The sequence below is a fragment of the Triticum aestivum genome, chromosome 3D (assembly GCF_018294505.1).
Source record: "Triticum aestivum cultivar Chinese Spring chromosome 3D, IWGSC CS RefSeq v2.1, whole genome shotgun sequence".
Lineage (NCBI taxonomy): Eukaryota > Viridiplantae > Streptophyta > Magnoliopsida > Poales > Poaceae > Triticum > Triticum aestivum.
Genome location: NC_057802.1, coordinates 424,539,424 through 424,545,953, shown reverse-complemented (window position 1 = coordinate 424,545,953; position 6,530 = coordinate 424,539,424).

Genomic DNA, 6,530 nt, shown 5'->3' with positions numbered 1-6,530 from the left:
TTGATCGATATCATCATTACATGTTGGGCTGCCATTTTCCGCCCTTCTCCGGAATAAATGTGTACTTTATCAAAGATTAAGAAAAATAAGAGTACAGAGGTTCCACCATGTGGTTCTAGCAGTAGTACTACTCGTACTACTAAACCTTGGGCTTGGCTCTTCACCTCTTCGTGAAGTCGAACAATGATGGTACTCTGCATGTTCGGTACTACAGTGTATGCCTCTGGAAATCTGACACCGAATGAACTAATGCATGTCCACGGCCTGGCCGAGGGTACGTTGCATTAGTTAAAAGGCGTAAGCGAGCTTCACCTTGTCCTGCAAGCTTCTCCTCGTTCTGCGAGTTGATGGGACACACCACCAAGTAGTGCTAGTCCATACTCCCTCCTTTCCGGTTAATATGGCTTAATCTTTTTTGCGGGTAAATGAGAGAGCTTTATTCATATATAAGCATTCTTAGGACGATCAGCCAAGACACTGGTCACTAGGAAGCGAGGTACCCCGCAAAAAAAGAAGTAGGAAGCGAGGTGTTTCATCAAGCCAGCTCTCGGCCACATTCAAAGTGCAGCAAGCACGGTTCGCACAAAGATGCGCCGCAAGGTTTGCTGACCTATTTACATGCTGAATAACAAAAAAAGAGGAAATATTACCGAGCGCTCCTATTTGTAATAGGATATGAGCCAGAATTAAGCGAGAATTGTGGCGAGTGTTCCATGCAATCAACTTCCATTATCACATGCGAGAACCCTCGAAGAGAACCAAATGTGTTGAAGATTGCTTTATCACATTTTTAAAATATAATAAGAGTGCAGACGCTCCTCCATCCGGTTCCTAGTACTAGTATAGTACCTCTATAGACTATAGTAGTAGTACTAGTAAACTTTGCGCTTGGCTATTCGCCTCTTCGGGAAGTGCAACAATAATAGTACTACTAGTATAGTGTATGCTTCTGGCAATCTGACACCGAATTAACTGTTGCACGTCCACCGCCTGAGCGAAGGACAGCTTGCATTAGTCAAAAGTTTCTCCTTGTCCTGCGAGCCACCGCGCGCAAGCTTCTCCTGTCCTGCAAGCTTCACCCCATTCGGCAAGTTGACGGGACACAGCAAAGTAATGCTAGTCCATACTGCCTCCTCTCCGGTTAATATGGCTTAATTTCAAATGAGATAAATACACTGTCTGTCACTGTATATTTGTAAAAATACGGTCAGTGGACTTCATAATACGCTCATTGCGCTCAATATATACATTTTCCGGTGTTTATACGGTCACTAGCTCACCATGGCTGAGTATGTGTGTGCATGCACGTGTAGGTTGAGCACTTGAGCGTGACCGTGTGTGTTCCGTCGTGTGCTCGAACATGCATGCATTAGGGCGTCGCGCGCGTTTTTGCGTCCATGTGTACGTGTGACTGTTGCATACACGTAGGGGGAGTACGTGTAGGGGCCACTAAAGGAGCAGTCAAATCACACAGTAAGTTAGTCGGAAGAAGCAACCATCATTTCACTCTTCAATGACACGCACGCAATATAAAATGGTTGATATGGAGAGAAAAAGAAAACCACTATATATACACTAGCAGGAGCCTAAGCTACAAGCCTGCTTGCTTGGGTTGCTCTCTTCACAAGCATAGAACGACAGTGGCCACACCGCTGGTCACATATTCGGCCTGATCCCGCAGCTGGGGGAAGGGAACAATGTTCTGCGTAGACGCGGTCGACATCGGCGAGGGAGAAAATCCACAGTCCGTGCGTCCCAATCGGGGGTCACCGCGGTATGGGCCCAATGCCGCGTCCCAACCGCCCTTCTAGCTACAGCCCGACGTCCCAGGTAGTCCATCTTCCTTTTGGAGCCGGCTTGCTCCACTGCCGCAGCTCCCCACGTAGCTCCATCTCCATGTCGATCTTTCTCTACTTCTACCGCTTCTACTTGTGATGAGTTTATGTCTCATGAACTAGTGGCAGTACTATTATTCTAATCACACTTCTTCAATATCTTTGCCATCAGGGATGCTCAGCTCGATTTTAGAGGAACTGCACAAAAGCATCGTATGATCCGAGGGTGCTAGCCGTCTTTCCTTCGACAGGTTCTACCTGGCCAGGAAATTAAATCCTGTTTAGGGTTTAGGGTTTAAGTCGTAGTGACCCCATCAGTAGTTTTTCTTTCGTACACGCTCTCACAACTTTTGTCTTTAGTTGTGAAGTAAATATTGGCTATGATCTGTGAATTATTGAGATGCATCAGCATGCATGTTAGTTTTCCTTTGTATTTGATGGAATGTTGTAACGGGGCAACCTTGGAGTAGGAATGAAAATGGAGTGGAAAGTTTCCGTTTTTCCGGAGAAAAAATGGAAACGGAGAGAAACCAATGTTTTGTTTCGTTGGATCGCGCCATCGAGCAAAACCAACGTTTAAATCACATCTGTCGCGTTCGTGTCTCACCCTCCTCCACGGCTCGACCCCACACGGTCGCTCGCCATGCCACTCACCGCAAACCAAGTATACGATAACTTTCCCGCCTGCTTGTCGATGGATCGCGCCATGGAGTACTAGTACTACTGGAAGAGATTGACGAGTTGGGAAGGACAGCTAGCTGTAGCACGGACTCCCAAGAACTTTTTACATGCATGTTGTGGCCAGCTATTGCGACCTTTGAACGCGGAGCAGTCGCGTGCACCAGGAAGCGGCGCGGGCGACGCTCTTTCAGCCGGCGCGCCGCTTCAATGCCGGCGCCAGTGAGAGGTCGCGTCCGCTCTGGCCGGGCATGAATGCGGCACTGACCATTCCGGGCGGGAAGCACGCGCGGGTGATGAAGAGGGTTCGGGTTGGTCAGGAGCGACCATGGCAGCGGTCCGGACGCCCGCAAACAAGAGATGTTGTACGTTAATATTGCCGCGTATATAATTAACAACGTAAATAATGTGCTAGTTGGACAAATATTATTGGAGATGGAGATGGAAATGGAATTTTACGTAAACACGGATATACATGTCTATGTCTATGTGTGTGCGCGCGACGACTCTCGCGACCTGGAAGCGGGGGCGTGTTTTTGATCGAGTTTTCTTTCTTGGTACGTTAAAAAATTGCCCGCCAGTTTTCATTTTTTTTTTCTGGGAACGCGCGTATTCTATTTAAAACCACTGCTATGGAGAGATTGTTTTACTCCATTATAGCCTCTTGTTTGATAGAGTTTCTCGCGTCTTGCTCTCTCACCCTCTCCATATCAAAACAAGATGACAGTGTCCACACTATCTCTCTCCTCACCGGTGGTCATAGATCCGGCCGAATCCCATCCGCTGCGGGAGGTGAGGAGGTGCAGTGTTGACGTTGTCGCCGTCGGCGATGGAGGAAGCTGATGCGCACCGTCCTCTCGGAGCCGGCGCTGGCACGGATGAAGGTCCTCCGCGCCCTTGTTTGCTGCCGTCGTGTGGGCAGATCCTACCCGCCCGCCTAAGCGACATCTCGCCCACCTGAGGTATAACTTCTTGTACTGGTCCAGCTCCCCAGGTCGCTGCATGCGGGTTTTCTTCTATGCGACTACTCCCCAGCTCCCCATGTATAGTAGCTAGGGTTCGTCGGCTGGTCCAACATCACCTACTATTATAGAGGAAATGCCACTCGAAAAGTTGTCCTGATTTATGCCTCGGTGGAGGTATACATTTTGTTTTGACAAAAAGTACATGGTGGTTGTGCGGTCATTGTCCATATGCTCCTATTGCTGCTGCTAATCTAATACTATCACTGGTTAAATGAAGAAATGCTTTTTTTCTCGGGTATCCTGGTTTAGTTCCCATCAAGATAATCATGATGCTTCTGTTTGTTGGTGTACTTTTCATAATTCTTATTGACAATTGAGATGTCGTTGTTAATGCAAAGACAAAGTAACACTATATCCCTTTTTTATATTTTTGGAAACAGCGATGCGTATCTCCATACCCGGGCATGTCTTCCTCAATTTTAGTGGAACTGCACAAAATTGGATGGCCATTGTTGTTCCGCCTCACTGTCCTCTGCCACGTGGTTCTTCCTTCCTCGAGCTTGACTACTGAGAAGAAACAGACCACAGTGAGGATTTGTCGAACTTCATAGGTGCTCACCCAAACTTGATGCCAAATGGATGATGCATCACCACGATGACCTATCGATGCTCATGGTTGTGCCTAATGGTTGCGCCGGCTGGTGAAGTTGATCGATTTTCAATGAAAAACTAGTTGTCTTCCATCAGTGCTCTTTGCTTGTTACCCACAAAGATGATATCCTTCGCCAGTTCACCTTGGTTGCGTTGGAGACACGGTCGTCTTTCACGTGGGTGCAATTTTATCACACAATTGGCTATGAACCAAATGTTTCCTCGAAGAAGGATCGATGTTGGTACTAAGAGCATAAGTTTTGTATTGATTTCTAAGCCTTCTCACAACTTTGTCTCCAGCTCCCCTGTAATTTTATTTGTCCAGCTATCAACTTTGATTAAAAAATGGTGTGGACTAAAAACCCGGATGGACGTAGTAGCCCTCCATTTTTATTTACTCCGCATATTAGATTTGACTGAAGTCAAACTTTGTAAAGTTTGACCAAGTTTAGGCCGAACACAACAAACCATAATTATTAGAGAGGGCAAACTGTACATACTCTCAAACGTTTCCGATAATTGAAATTAAAATTCTTTATTTGTACACACTCTCACACGTTTCCGACAATTTCGCGCATGTGTGGTTGTTCACTTAAGGGAGGGTAGTGTACCGCACGTGAAGGACGGGAAGTGCGACTAGGACGCGTGGATCGTTAGTTCATCGGAAGTACTCCCTCTGTTCCTAAATATTTGTCTTTCAAGTGGTTTGCAATGGACTACCACATACAGATGTATATAGACATTTTTTACAGTGTAGATTCACTCATTTTGCTCCGTATGTAGTCATTTGTTGAAATCTCTAGAAAGACAAATATTTAGGAACAGAGGGAGTAGTAGTTTTCTTCACTGGTACGTTAAATAAAGAGTTTCGTTTCGTACTTACACAATTTAAACGATTGTTATGGAGAGAATAAGAGAACCACTCCACTATATATTAGTCGTATACACGAGTACTATATGGACGCAGCTTCATTGACTTTAGTGCACCTGCCTTTGGGTTTATGACAGGTGGGCCAGCCACATTTTGGGCCCACCTGTCATACAGCCAAAAACAGGTGCAGTTAAGGCACCGGAGCTCAGTCCGTACTACAGTATATATATAAGCTGGAGCCTCAGCACTTGTTCGCTAGGGTTTGCACTCTCCACACTCTCGCCGCACTACATATATATATACACGCTGGAGGCTCAGCGTTCCTTTGCTAGGGTTCGCTATATTCACTGTCTCTCACCCTCTTCACCAGATCTACTGCGTTGTGGCCTCTGTCTCTCTCACCCCCCCTCACAGACAGCTGGCGAAGGAGGCGTCCGGATCCCGTCACACCGGGAAGGGGAGGAGGTGCAGCGTTCACTCTATCGCCTTCGGCGAGGGAGGCAATCCACTACCGGCTGCGCTTTTCTCTTTCACCCAGCGCCTGTGCGGGAGGGCCACCGACCCCTTCTTCCTCGCTGTCGTACGTAGTGTGGGCAGATCCGACCTCCCGCCGCATGCCTTGCCACATCCCGACGACCCTAAGGTATAAGTTTCTTTGAAACCGTCATTGGTCTAGCTGCATGCTGATCTTTTTCGATTCTGTAGTCGAATCTAGGTCTTGGTTCAAAGAGGAAAGAAGGGTGCAGTGGGGTGGAGCATGAATCTAGGACGTGGTTCAATGAGGAAAGGAGGGAGGGAAAGTAGTATAGACTAGCTATCCAGCCGCTTTGTTGGTCAAAAAGGGAAAAAGGGGGTAACCCAGTACACACATCTGTAAGGAACCCAACTCTTTGTTGAAAAGGGAAAGAAACTGGGGGTCGGGTAGTTTGTGCAGGACTAGATTTGCTGCCCTCACATCGTAAAAGGTTTCAAAGAGAACAAATATGGGACCAACGCAGATATGCTGCTTGGCTACATACTCTGCATCACCCATTTATACATGTGGACGCACATGGTGCTGGCATGTCCCATGTCCCATCCACATGATCGTGCAGTGTGTTTTGAGATGTTGTGCTAGTTGTATTAGTACTGTTTTAAATAAATGTTGAATTGAAGCTATTGTATTTTAAGCAATGCCACTCTCAGAATTAACTATTGAACTATTTTAAGAGAATTTCTCTGTTAATATGAATCAATGCAACCGTTTTAGAAATGCTACTGTCCTATACTTTGTTTTCCATCAAGATACGGTTGATGCTTCTTTTTGTGGCCGCATGTTTCATCCTCCTTTATTGGAAGTAATTGTTTCCTTTTTGCCTCTGTTAAATCAGGGATATCTATTCAACTTGTTGCTATAGCAAACTTAAATTTCTCACCGGCGACTTTACTTGATTTCAGAGTAACTGCACAAAACGAGATTGGATTTCCTATTCGTGTTGGCAGATTCGTACGTGATCTTGTGTGCGTCATGACAGGTTGGTACTTGCCTTC